This window comes from Rousettus aegyptiacus, unplaced genomic scaffold, assembly GCF_014176215.1.
Source record: "Rousettus aegyptiacus isolate mRouAeg1 unplaced genomic scaffold, mRouAeg1.p scaffold_m13_p_8, whole genome shotgun sequence".
Taxonomy (NCBI): domain Eukaryota; kingdom Metazoa; phylum Chordata; class Mammalia; order Chiroptera; family Pteropodidae; genus Rousettus; species Rousettus aegyptiacus.
Genome location: NW_023416311.1, coordinates 45238080 through 45252733, shown reverse-complemented (window position 1 = coordinate 45252733; position 14654 = coordinate 45238080).

The following is a 14654-nucleotide window of genomic DNA, read 5'->3' as shown; positions in this document are numbered from 1 at the left end:
GCAATAATACATGCTGGACTTTGTAGTAGAAGGTGGCACTCATAACAGTTCCACACAGGTAAGAACTTTCCTTGCCTGTGGGGGGAAAAGAATAGAACAGTTTGGAGGAAGAGAGAAGCCAACCACAAGCCCTTTCCACTTTCTACTTGGAGCCGGCCCAAGCTTGGTGTGGAGAGATGCCTCAATTTAAACCAAATTCATAGTTTTGATTATAACAGGGACTGAATTTATAGTTTCTAAATAAACACTGTGCTGAAATTTAGAATAATTGGAGGATTTTTATGACATCGGTGACCAGGAAATCTATGTGATGCACATATTTCCTTCAGGGAAGGGATCGGCATTACTAAACAAATTTAAATGGAAACCAAAAAAAAAGAAAGAAAAAAAGTTGTTTTCATTTATTTGTTTGTTTTTAAAGCAATGAGAGACTTGTGTGAGACAAGTTTGTTCAGTGTACCCTCAGTGCCCTAGAACTGGATGTCTTCTCCAGAGAACGTAGTACTGTTTAACCTTCCTTGAGGGTTTTTTTGCAGTTGTAGGTGCTTGAGCTGCAAACTCAGATATCTGTTTCCTTCCTTAAGGTTACACATCATCTTATCAGTGACTCTTTTGATTGCCAATATGAAAAGAGAAAAATGCAAACAAATGATGAATTCTTATTTATCCCTCTGGTTCCAACTATTCATTAGTCTTCACAAATTCTTCGAGTGAGTGTCATACTTCTTAACGATTGCTACATTATAAGCCTCTTAATTTAAAATATTATTTTTGGTCCCAACTCTGAAGTCAGTATTTTCTCTACTTTGTAGGAAATAGCACCACAGTGAGTCTTAACACATATTGTTTTTACTCTGTTCCATGAGGAGGTAAGAGATTGGTAGACTTTTCATTTTTATACACACATGCATGTACACACACACACACATGCACACATACTTAAAGGGAGATTTTTAAGGATTTGTACTCAAACAAAAGATTATGAAGGAAGAATGTTATTTCCTAAAGCTGTAACCTCAAATAAAATTTACTTGTGGATCTTTCATTGATGTTTGTGTCTCATCTCCCTCAAAATTCATTCTTTCCCTTCCTTTTCTTTCTCCCTTCCTTCTTTCTCTATTTTAAAGTCAATTTCTGTTATAATGTGTCTTTTCCTTTCCTCTGTAGCAAGAACACATTTGCCCGTCTCTTGTATCAGTGCACACAGAATCACTTGCTGAGAAGGCTGTGCTCTCTCTTTTTAATCCATAAAGAGATAATTATCAATTGTGTAAACACAGCACACCAGACAGAGCTACCAGTGATCTAGGATCATCAGTTATGCACCGTTTTAAATATCTTGGCTCCCTCACCTTCATGAAAGACAGAAAGAAAGATGAAAAAGAAAAGAAAAGAAAAAAGGAAAAAAGGAAAGGAAAGGAAGAAAAGAAAGAAAGAAAGAAAGAAAGAAAGAAAGAAAGAAAGAAAGAAAGAAAGAAAGAAAGAAAGAAAAGAAAAGAAAGAAAAGAAAGAAAAAGAAAGCAAGTGAGTGATAGAAAGAAAGAGGAAGGGAGGGAGGGAGAGGGAAGAATAAAGAAACCCCAAATCCTATAGAAAGCAAAATAGGTTTCCATTAACCCAAGCCGCAAAAGAAATCAATTGTATAGCATTATATATTTGGAAAAGCCTCTTTGCATTTCAATAGTGTGTCACCTACAAACATAAACAGGAAAATTGAATTTAGGTTAAATGGATAAGATGCAGCATCTAACTGAAGAGTTACAATACATGAAAAGCATGTATTCATTAGGAGATTACAGGTATATTCCCGGCTTGTTGCGAGGATAGCACAAAGGTGTGGATGAAAAATGCAATGCCCAGGGCCAAATACTATGTGTTTACTCCCAATCATCCTTTTAGAATTCCACTAAATTCTCCTAAATTGCATTCTCTCTGAGAAAATTGTGTTGCTGTTTACATGGGCTTCCTTCTCCTCTTAACGTTTCCCTGTTGGCAATCACTGTCACAGAACGTTACGTTTTCCTCCCTCAATCCCCGTCCAGGGTAGAGGCAGGAGGGGAACAGTGACACATTTATTCCAGACTGAAATTTCTGACTACATTCGTTGGCTGACGGCAACCTGAGAATATCTGTGACTCTAAAAATTGACCTCTACTCTTGACCAGATATCCTGATTTCCTCTTATTTTTAGTTTTTCCAGGTTGTTCTGTCTGTAACATGAATGACCTTGAATAGGTTGCAAATCACCACAAAGAAACTAAAACAAGCTGATCCTCATTTTGTTCACAGCCAACCTGGAATCCCCTTGAAAGAAACTCACTTAATGTCATATTGTACAACAGATGAGTACGAGGCATAAGGGCGCCGGGGACTGGCCGTTTTGTGGGCCAGAGCCCAGGTCGGCAAGTTCCCTGTGCTCCCTCCCTGGGCCAGTGCAGTTTGACGGCCTCAGGTTTCGTGGACAGACCACAGCCTCAGGAAACTCATGAGCAGTTGGCACACTTGTTATGTCTCTGGTAAGGTCCAGAAATTGTCTGGAAAGGTGAGAGGAGAATGTCTTTGAGGATCTCAGGCAGTGCTCCACAACACTCCAGAAAGGGGCTTTCCTTTATCTTCTTCTCTCTCAGATCCCAGCAGAAAAAGGACCTGCCCTAGCAACCTTCCTCACACAGGTCAAGACCTGCCACTGTCTACCTGTGCAACCCCCACGCCCCTCCTCCCATCTTTTATTAAGGCAAGTTCATTGCAATATAATTTACACACAATAAAATTCACTTCTGTTGGATATACAGATTGATACATTCTGAGTAATTTATACAGCTGAATAACCACTGCAATAATCAGGAGTAGAACATTTCCATCATCCCATAAAGTGACCTCCTACCCCTAATAGTCAACTCGACCCCCACTTCCAGCACCTGGCAAACTGTGGTCCGTGTTCTGTTCCTATAATTTGGCCTTTTTCAGAATGTCCTATAAACAGAATCACACAATGTATAACACTTAGTATCTGACTTCTTTCACTTAACAGAATGCTTTTAAGAGTCATCTTGTCAATATGACATTGAAAGTTGTCTGGAGGCTGAAATTCCACTATTTCATTTGTTTCACTGTGTCTCGTTCAGTATTTAATCCTCTAAGGAAAAGTCCACATTCTTCTTATGTCTATCTGAGGTACTCACCCCCCAACAATGCCCTTCTTCCTCATCTAAATCCACTCTCACTTCAGGACTAATTAAAATCTCATTTTCTAGTCAAGTCTACCTTGACCTCCCTCTACCCTCCAAACCATCCAAAAAAGATACTTATTTGCTCTCTGTGGTATTAGGAGAGGCTCTTGCTCTCCTCTGCAGCCTCTAGAAAGGACTAATTATTTCTTAGCATCTATCACTAGCTACATTAGTTAGAAGACTAGTGATATCTTTTATCTCTTGGGCAACTCGAGAAGTATTTTTTTTAATCTTTTGTCCCACCTATTCAATGGCCAGAAAGAGAGACAGAGACAGAGACAGAAAAGAAGAGAGAGAAAGAAATAAAAAGAAGAGAAATAAAAAGAAGGAAGATGAGGATGAGGAGAACCATCTCCTTAGCTTTTTCAAGTTTGAGGCAGTTGCATTGGGGTCTGCGATGGTCTGAATGTTTGTGTCCCCTAAATTCATATGTTGAAATGCCTAATTGATGGTATTAGGAGGTGATATTGAGAGGTGCTTGGGTGATAAGGGTGGAACCCTCAAAAATGGGATTAATGCTCTTATAAAAGAGACCCAGAAAGCTCCCTACCCACTTCAACCCTGTGAAGACACAGCAAGAAGTTAGAAGTCTACAATCTGGAAAACAGCCTTCACCAGAACCCCACCATGCTGGTGCCATGAGCTGGGACTCTCAGCCTCCAGAACTGTGGGAAATAAATATCTGTTGTTTTAAACCATCCAGTCTATAGCAATTTTGTTATAGCACCCTGAACAGACTAAGACGGGGGCTTGTCTCTCCATTCAGAAACTTGGTTCGCATTCATCTGTTGACCCATGATGCAGATGGAGTCTTTGTCCACACCACCAGCATCACCTCTGCACACCAAAGTCTGCCTGACTACCAGTACCTGCACTCGCTGACTGATAACTTTCTTTCCCTTGTTGCAGGAGACTTCCAGTTCTCTATCATGACTGGCTGTGGATAGACCACATTTAGATAAAATCATCAATGGCCTTCACCAAAATGCAAACCAAAGCAATTATTTACATGCATGAGATTCACTCAAGTGCTTTCCTAGCCTAAATGATCAGGAATATTTTTCTAACAGACTGGCAGAATGTTTTAAGAAAATCCGAAAAGATTCTTGCTATAGGGGTCAGTATCAGATCAAATCTATTCTGAAGTATCTACTTTATGAGCCCAGTTCACTTTTAATACAATAAAATGTCCTTCTTTACTGGCCTGTATCATGTTAGAATCCATAAAGCAACATGACCCAGCTTTGACATTATTTGTAGGTATAAAAACATGGTATTCTGGAAAGAATTATAAATGCTTCACTGAACTTTAGTAGGAAAGTCTTCTCTTAAAAAATGGAAATCAATATGTAGTGTAATATGTAGTACTTTTAAAAATAAGGCAGATTCTATACAAGTGACAGAACCTCGCCTGAAGAACAGGCTCGAGTGCATTCAATCCAGCCATTGCTATTACTAATAACAGCTGATGCAGGTTCTTAACAGAAGGAACTGGGAATGCTGGATCCTTCATGCAATGAGAACCACATGTCACACTGTAGTGTCAGCGGCAACAAGCAGGGTCTCTCATATTAATGTCTAAGCGATTTCTGAGAACACTTGGTCTTCTCTAACTAGGAACTTGCACCGCTTCTGTTTGGGTCTGTGAGTCTCTTTTAATGTCAGGTTCTGCTAATGTTCATTTGCGTCATGAATGCTCTTATTATCTACTTCATTATCAGACTCATTACTCATTTGCAGAAAATTCTCGGCTTCTGTGTATGCAGTTGTTCAGTGTTCACTTCAGTACAGAATCTTTACTTTCATGGTAAAAATATCCTATTTTCCATCACTATGCCTGACAACTCGTGGCCCCCGGTTTCTCACAACCTAGAGCGGCATCTATTACACTGTAGACACATGTCTCTGTGCAGCTACCAGTGCTGCCGTTATAGCAGGATTTGTTTGTTTTTTAAAATTTATTATGTATACTTGCTTTTAGATGGGAGGTCAGGAGCATCCAAAGCTTACAAAACTTAAAAAAATATACTGAAATATGAATTCCAAGACTAAATATAGCTCCAATTTGGATGGTTCAAAGTGATTCTTTCTGACCTGCATTTTTCTCTTTGAAAATTAAACCATTAATTGAGATAACTAAACAGCAATGCTGACCAGTATATCCCTTCGGCTCTGTCATTGTTGGACAGAGCTCAGCTTTCTTGAAATTATGTAGAGTTCTGAGTTTGGGTCAACCTAATTTAAGTCTCTGTAAATGTCTTGCTTGGAGATGACATTTGTTTTAAAAACAATTAAAGGTAGAGCAGATGCAATAGATTTTTAGAGGGGGAAAAAAAAAGTTCCCAGGATAATGAAAATCATTTGGATAATGTTAATGTAGAAACAGCTTTCAGAAACAATTAGAGTGGTTTATTCTAATATTAGTCATAGACCTCAGAGGACATTAAGAAAATATTACACATGTATTAGAGTACAGGGAGTCTTTTCTCAGTCATACAACTTTAGATGCAGATGACCTGTCATTTCTCTCAGATTTGCTCAATGTCTCTAGCATTCAGGATCCTACTTAATAATGATGCTTAAGTTTCTTAAATGTGTCAGGGCAGCCAGAAACATTTCTCTGCATTTCTTTTCTGGGTCCTAGCAACAGGTCAAAGACCAGGCCAGAATCATTCGTCATCTTGCATTAAAATCCCAGCTGGGTTCAGGGCCTTGTGCTATTGATCGTTGCCTCTCTCTTCTGTATCGTCAGCCTGTTCCTTGCAACTGGCTCCTTTCCGTTAACATTTAACATTTAGACATGATTGAGGCTCTTCTGTCTTAAAAAATTTAAAAGCCTCCCAAAAGCTCTTCTTTTCACAGTTGGTTTCATTATACTTGCTGGCTTCAATTCCTTACCTTTCATTCATCCCACAGTCCAAATACAGCCTGACATGCCAGTCCCATGAACTCTATTCTTGTCCAGATCCCAAATGGCTCCCTGTCATGGATTCCCATGGACACCTTTCAGTCTAAATTTCCCTTGTCTCTTGGCCACTTTTGGTGTTGTTGACCTCCCCAGGATTGCTCTAGGATGAAGTAGAAGCTGGTAAGCCAAGAAGGCAATTACTTGTGATACTGAGCAAGATTATAAGAGGTGGGGGTATGCAAAGGACATGGAAACTAGGAGGATATGTGGATCTGAGTCATGGGACACACATCATCCCCTTCACAATCTGCTCACACTATGCTAGAAATATGATATGGCGCCCTGTGCTATTTGTTGCAGGAAGAGGGAACCAAAACTGGTTTTGCAGCACCTATTTTTTTCTTTCTCCTCCTGAAAATTCACCCATTCAAATAAGGACAAGACGACAGTTTCCAGGCAACATGTGAAAATAAGCGCCTCATCTTTCTCTGAATTTCTAGTAAGTTTATCATGCATAATGTGCTAAACAAACACTTTTTTAACTGATGGAGTGAGGCGGGTTAGCTATCATCTGCGTTTTCCGCTCCATTTATCTGTAGTCGTATGTCCTTCCTCCACATCGCCCCCTGCCAGTTTCATGAATTTCTATAAGTAGCCATAACTTGATTTACAGACTACGCCTTTATCTTTGCCAATGTATTTGTCTCCACCATGGTACTGTAGCTATGACTTTTATCCAAGCAGCTTTCTGTGGCGCCCAGAGTGACAGTCAAGAATTTGTTTTCTTTACAGTTTGCTTTTTTTCTTTCCTAGACAGAACTTTCAGCATAGAGATACATGAAGCCATAAACGCTATCCTTTATTAACTCATCATTTCCTCTAAACACTTAGGTAATCATTTTACAATTGTATCTTTTTCTGTCTAATGCCTATTGTTGAACAGCTCTCTCTTTGCTAGAATGCCCTTCTTACACACAGTGGTGCTTAATAACTGTGTTGTTTGAATCCCAAACCTCTTCCTCCCTCCTGGGTCTGCCTTCTGGGGTTACCTAAGAATACCTGTGTGTTTGGCTAGAGCACGGTGTGTTTGCAAAATTGATTTTTCTACATGACAGTCTTTAAAGTGAGTGAAGACTGATGTCATGTCTTCAGTTAGGGTAGGCCACCTCAAAGCACTCCATCTTTTCTACTACAGTAAAGGAAAATATTTGTTACTCTGATTGAAACAAAACTAAAACAAAACTTCTTAGTCTTTACTACAGCTTATAAAGCAGTATTCCTGTTATCACTGTGCAATCCTCCTCCTCCTCTCTCCCTCTCACTATTCTCCAGCCACGCGGCCTTCCTGCTGCTCCTCAAACACCCCAGGGATGTTGGTCTCTTCCTGTCTCTTCTCTGTGTATCTCAAGTATTGAGAAAATGTTGGGCACATAGTAGGTACTCAATTTATTCATTATTATATGAACAAATTAAAGAAAGAAATGGATATAAAAAGTAAAAATGCATTAATTATAAGCAAATTTCTACTGGTTGTCTGTTCTTTTCCTGATAAAATATCTCCAGCTCTATTTACTGTCTCAATGCTTTTTCACAGCTCAGTGGAATTTGCCCCTTTAACAGGGATTAAAGAGGCTCATTTGCCTGAAATTGTAATTTTGGCAAAGGATCATGTGGCAGGTAGGTTTCGAAAGGAGGAGTTGCTGGCATCTCATGTGAAAGAACGAGTTCTAGGGGTACAGATTCAGGAGATAGTGGTAAAGGGGGAAAGCAGCAGAATTGCATACGGATCTACTGATGTCTGGACAACCAGAAGAGACCAATTCAAAATGAGCCCATGTTTCCTTGTTTGAAAGACTCCCAAGCCGGGAAGTTTGCCATTGCTGCAGCAGCTCCATGTTCTTCGAGTTGTTCTGGACTTTAATCATGCCAGTAGAACCAGCCAAAAAGGCCAGGAAACCTTGTAAATTGTTCAGGTCCAGAGAACAGCCCACCTCAGGAAAAATAAACCTTTCTTAAGAAAATAGTAGGAGCGTGTTTGTGAGTGTATCAAGGTTGTGCTGCTGCTTACACAGTGGCGCCTCCTGCAGGTGAACTATTGTTATAGCATTGGTAGTGAAATATGAGTCATCTCCACCCCTTAGCACTCTCTTGGAAAGAACTCATCATTCTCAAATTCCCCAAACTGGGAACAGGAGCTTTACTATGCAGCAGACCATTAGCAGACTATTAGACCATTACTTCCAGCCCTTCTGGAGGAGCTTCTCTGTGTCCCACCTGTACAGGGTGATACGAGATAGGAAAGGACAACAGATGGGGTAATTGCTCTCAAATGCTCCTCCTCTAGAGAGAAGACAGGTACGTACCCATATAACCAATACAACTGCCATTAAGGATGCTGATACAAAGTCTTTAACCTGAGAGTTTAGAGATTGTTTCTCTTTGGCAGAATCAAGGAAGCTTTCACAGAGGAGATGGAGGCTAAGCAGAAATGGGAGAGTAGGTAGGATGCTAGGTGGACACGTAAAGTCCCTTCCTGCCAGAGGGGACTGCATAGGAAAGACCCATAAGTGTTGGCAAGGGAAAATATAGTATATTTTTTATTCAATAAAATATATAGCACACTTCATGAGCAGTGTAAGAGCAGAGAAGAAAGTCATGTTCTAACTGGGGAGGACTCAAAAGTGTAGTTCCAGGGATGAACTTTATTCTGGCAGCAATGACAAGTCATTGGATGTTTTTAGTAAGTATTTAAATGGTCAGAGTGCTGTTTTCACTTAGATGTTTAAAAGCAAAGACTAAAAGGAACACATTTGTTAGGAGGCTGCACAGTCTTAAATTATTCTTAGATCTAGCTATCATGACAGACATTGGACATCCAAAGTCAAAATGGAGTATTACAAAAGCCCAGGAGGCTGCTCCCTCTGCTCCAAGCTCTGGGTCATGATGTCTAGGCCTCTCTCTGGCCCTCCCTAAGGCAGGTGGCCTCAGGCCATAGAGAAGAAAGTATATCCAGGCCCAGAAGTAATAGCAGTCATGTATCTGAAATTTATGCTCTCTGCATAGATTTTCTACCTCAAATTGTTTCTTCCAGCTTGCCAAATTCTTTTTCTGCTTTTATATTAAGTCAAAAAAATTTTTAATACAACCTTTAATAGGAAACATAATAGACACACTGAGTGAAAAATAAGCAGAAGGGGGCTGTAAATCTTATTTTTAAAAGTAGGAAGATGAAATAATCGCATCCATTTGAGAATCGTGGTCACAAAGGCATCATCTAATGTCTGATTTGATAGTCCTCTTCAAGAAATAAATATAGATGTTGACAATTTTGTTGCTCTCTGTGTATGTCATCATAGGCCTGGCTATTTCAGAGGTTACCGGGCATGAGTAGAAAAATTGCTCTAAAAATAATCCTCTGTCATTTTTCAATTTCCAAATAAAATTGGTTACTTGGCTCAGAAAGTACTGCACAAGAGATGAATCATTTTTAAGAAACATTGAACTGCTATTAAATTTTTTTGTCTATGTGGTAGACATTCTCACTTTAAAAATAAATATATACTATACAAATTAAAGTATAGCAGGAGCATTTGTTCTCCCAAAGTTGATGGAAAACACGTTTAAAGGAGTGCCATCTGTTTCCCTGCCTTATGTTGAAATGTCCTTGTTCCTTATCATGTACCTACATGCCTCAATGTACATCACGTATTAATAACAGACAATGTGACAGATGCTCCTATTTCTGCTGCTTTTGAAAAAATGTAACAGATTGTATTCAGCTATTCTATGATTATATTGTCTCAGGCTGAACAACCACTGTAGACTTATGCTGTTCTGTCGGTAGCCAAAGTTAAGTACAAGTCTGCGTCTTTTGGGCTGCTGTAACAGAATTCCATAGATTGGGTGGCTTTTAAACAACAGAAACTTATTTCCACAGTTCTGGACACTGCACAGTCTGAGATCAGGGCACTGGCAGATTCGGTATCTAGTGAGGGCCTGCTTCCTTGCTCATAGACACCATCTGATTGCCATGTCCTCATATGGCAAAAAGGGGAACAAAACTCTGTGGGTTCTCTTTGAGGAGGATACTAATGCCACCCATGAGGGCTCCCACCTCATGACCTCAGCACCTCCCAAAAGCCTTACCTACAAATACCAACACATCGAAAATTAGGCTTCAGCATATGAATCGGCAGAGGGCAGAACAGCCATTCAATCTATAGCAAAGGTATATCAGCCGTGTCTGGCCTCCTTAGACCTCTTTGTTCTCTCTTCTATAATAGGCAATGCTGGACTTAACAGGCATTTTGTTTTTTAAAATTTTTATATATTTTGATTAACTACCATTGTGCAGAAATATTTCAGTTTTAATTAAAAACAGGATATTGTGTCTGTATATGTGCACAGGTGAATACTGGCACATACATACACATCAGGATGTTGAGACTGCATTTTCCCTTAAAGATATTTAGCTAAAGTTCACAGTACCACCCCAGCACTCGAGGCAGAATCAAATTTGAGTGTGCCTTTAATCAAACTCCACATGTTTCAGTAACTCCACTCGATTTCACTTACACACATCTTTGTCTTTTCACAGTATGTCTTTGGAGTGTTTCTATTTAGTTAGAAAGCAATGCTAATAAGCTTTATTATTTTTAATATACCAGATAGAAGTGTAATATGTGTCCGTTGGTGAATATTTATAGACCTGGTTTGACGACTCTGTCTCTCCACAATGTGTAGGAGATATTTTATAATGCGTTATTGGATTCAGGTTTATCATGCACCATGAATGCATATATTGGCGTACATCAAGGGTTCTCTGTTTACATGCAGTCATAGTTTTATTTTCCTTTGAGTATAAACACCTCTGATGAACATATTGTACCCTACAACACTTGTTAACTGTGACATTTCCCTACTTCTCTTTCACCTTGTCCGACCTTTCACACATTTGCCTAATACCTTTCTGCTGCTATAGGATTTGAATAGCCTTCCTATGGCATGATGAATTTAATCAAAGGATTATGCTGGAGAAGGTGGAAATATTGAGGCTTATGTTCAAGGAGCAACAGAGTGGTTCAGGAAGCTGGAGAGGAAAAGAAGGAATTAAGGAGCATGGGCCATCCTGAGGTGAGGGTGTTACTAGGATTATTACCCCAGTAACTCATCTTGTAGTCCCAGCCCAACAAACATGGCCTCCAGGGAACCATATTTAAAACTCTTTAACCATTTTGGGTGATGTCCAGAAGAGTCCAGAAACTCTGCCATATAAAGAAGGAGGAAACTGCTGAGGAGCCTTCTCTCCTCTCTCCCTCCAGCCACAAAATAAATTAATTAGTTAATTAACTAAGGGAAAAGGAGGGCGAAAAATGGTCCTTTGTTGTTCCTGAGAACAGAGTTAAGATCAAAGTAGGGAAGTCCAAAGGGATCGAGTTTAGCATTCTAATAACAGGATGTAATTGTACCAGCTTTGCCATTCGTAGAATGAATGGCCTTGAGAACTCAGTGGCACTGATGTTTCCATGGGAAACCACAGATGCTCTTCTTTACTGGAGGATGAAGTTGGCACCGATCAGTGGTATTTGGAATTAGCTATACTTTAGAATTATTTGAAGAGTTTCTTTAAACTAAAGGTTCCTAAGCCCTATACCAGACTCACTAGCCAGAATATCCAAGGTAACACACTAAATATATTTTCTTTTATAACTCCCCAGATAGAACCGTTTATAACACATAACTCTAAGATGCCATACCAAATCAAATTTCTACTCAAATGTCCATAACAATTACAATAGCAGTGATAATAACCATCTGTTTCTCTTTCCATGCCTAGGCTTTGCTTTCATAAGTCTTGCGTTCACTTTTAGCCAGGATCTTTCCAATAGATGGTAAACTGACAACTAGCACATAGACCCTTCCAAGTAATACTCATTTTCTAAAATCGTATATATCTCATAATATGAATAAAGGCATGAAATGAAGCAGGAAGAAATTTTTAAGGGCTTTTGTACTGTTAACCTACAGTTCTGTGAATATTGTTTGCCTATAGAAGGTGAACAGCTTGTCTCAATTTCTCCTGAGAATAATACAAGACAAAACAAGTTCAGTTTAGACATGAAGACAAGTACCTTGTTACTGAAGGTTGTCACATCTGGAATACATTACCGAGGGTATATGCAGGCATTCCTTTCCAGGAATCTGTGGAAGCTACCTGGGATCCTACGTACTTATGTGGACCAAGTCTTGTCTATAGGTCAGAGGCTCTTGCTGATCTAAATTCTCTTCTTCTTTGGACATATCGGTGTTGCAAAAGAAAAATGTTTTACTGCTTTTTTCTATAGAAATTCCAGTTCATTGAATCTACCTTGCCCATTTCTAAGATTGTGATTGACAGAGAATACCCTGTCTTTATGAGAATCTTTTGCAAAAGTGATTAAGATGGCGGCCTGAGAGGGAGATGGTTTGGGGACGCCATTCCACAGGGAAGCTGTCCTCTCTGAGAGCTGCCAATCAACCCTGACTGTGCCAGCTCAAGTTATCTTTGGATCCAACATTGCATAGTTCTCTCCTAAACAGGGGACAATGGAGTGAATATCTTGAATTTTCCCCCTAGAATTTCTTTTGCCACCCACCATCTAAACATGACAGACTAAATCTTCTGAATAGTTTTCAACACCCACAGCCTGGCAACTCAGAGTAGAAAAAAAAACTCATGCATAATATACACTTAAAATATTTTTAGTTTCTTCCACGAAGTGGCATTTTACTTTGCCCTTCTTAAGAACATTTAACTGTCAGCAATGGTTCATGTCTGCTAAGTTCTGCAGTTCCTATGAACAACTTGCTAAGTTCTTCAAGACAATGGACAGCTTTATCCTAATTTGTTTGCCCAAGTTACTGCAGGCTCAGAGCAACTTGGCATGCTTGTGAAACAGCAGAAGTTTACCAAGAGAAGTGATGGAATCTGCTCTCTAGAACAAATAGAGCCCGAGTCTTAATCTAAAATAGGATATATTTTGATATATCTGACATGATATATAAGGAATGTATGTGTGTCCTTGGGAGGAAAAATGGAAGATCCAAACTAGATATATTAAAGGAAGTTTTAAAAATGAACTACTTACAATGGAATGAAAGGGTATTGGAAACTAGTAAGAAAATTTCCAGGGCTAGCAACAGCAGGGAGTCACTACCTCTAGGCCTTGGGTGGAGCAATTATAGAAACCCAGAAAGAGTAGCTATATAAAAGAGAACTTCCTGGCTCAGTCTCTGCTCACCCTCCAGTGTGCCGCCAATGTCTCCCATTGGCTGAACTTGTCAGAAGCCAGATGGCAAAGGAGCCCATTGATTTAGTCTCTTGGAACACAAAGCAGGATGGAGAAGAGAGGACAATGTATTCCAAAGCAAATAGAAGATGTGCAGTAAATGAGGATAAAGGGAGAGAGAGGTGATCAAATGAATGCTCTTCATGTCTTTGTTCATTCTGTCATTCATCAAGTATATATTTGTTAAGCACCTTCTATAAAACAAAGCATCTTGGGGGAAAAGAAAAACAGGTGAAGAATAATAAATGCTCCCTTTGCTAATTAAATCATAGAAATAAGACATAACCATGTGGAATGTCATAAAACAAAACTCATTGAGAGTAGTAGCAGGGCAGAGAGTGTCAGAGGAGGGGGTAGTCTGGGTGGGCCCTGAGGGGAAGGTGGGCTCAGAGGGAAGCACAGAGGATTTTAACAGGTCATTGGGTTGGGGTGTGGGAGAAGAGATTAAGGGGGAAGTCCTGAAGCCTTCAGTCTCCACCTCAGCACTTCTGTGGAATGACAGACCAGCCTCGTGATTTTTCAGTGAATTCCAGGACTGTACAAAACTAAATATATATCACTTTTTATTGAGTACTTACAATGTGTCAGACATTTTACATATAATATCTCACTGAAGCCTTGTGATGACATTACTGAAACGGATGTTATTTTCCACATTTTATGGATGAGAATAAATGACACTCCAAGAGATGGGAGTGTTTTATCTAAGGTCAGACATCTGGTAGTAGAGGAGCTGAGATTCAAAGTTAGGTGTTTCTGACATCAAATTCCAAGCCTCTAAACTCCATAAATAGGTACAATAAAGGACTGAGCAATGGTGCCTGCCTTGGGTTTAAATAATTCTTCTGGTTATACCCTCATGTGTTCTCAGATAAAGCATCCACGTCCTAATCTAGAATAGGATACATTTCATTCAACCTGACATGGTATATAAGAACGGCAGCCAGACCTTTCTCATATTTTAAGAAGCAGCTTGACTTGTAAAATAGGTTATGTTTCACATGTGCTACTAGCACTTAGGTGCAGCACTGGCATCTGATGAAGTGTGCACTGGGGTTCTGACTTTGTATATCCCTATTAAAACCCTCTAATGACTTCTCATGCTTGGAATTAATTTTATGAACTCTATGGACAAGTGACCTGGCCTCCCTTACTTCTTATTTGATCTCTTACTATCCTCCATTTTCG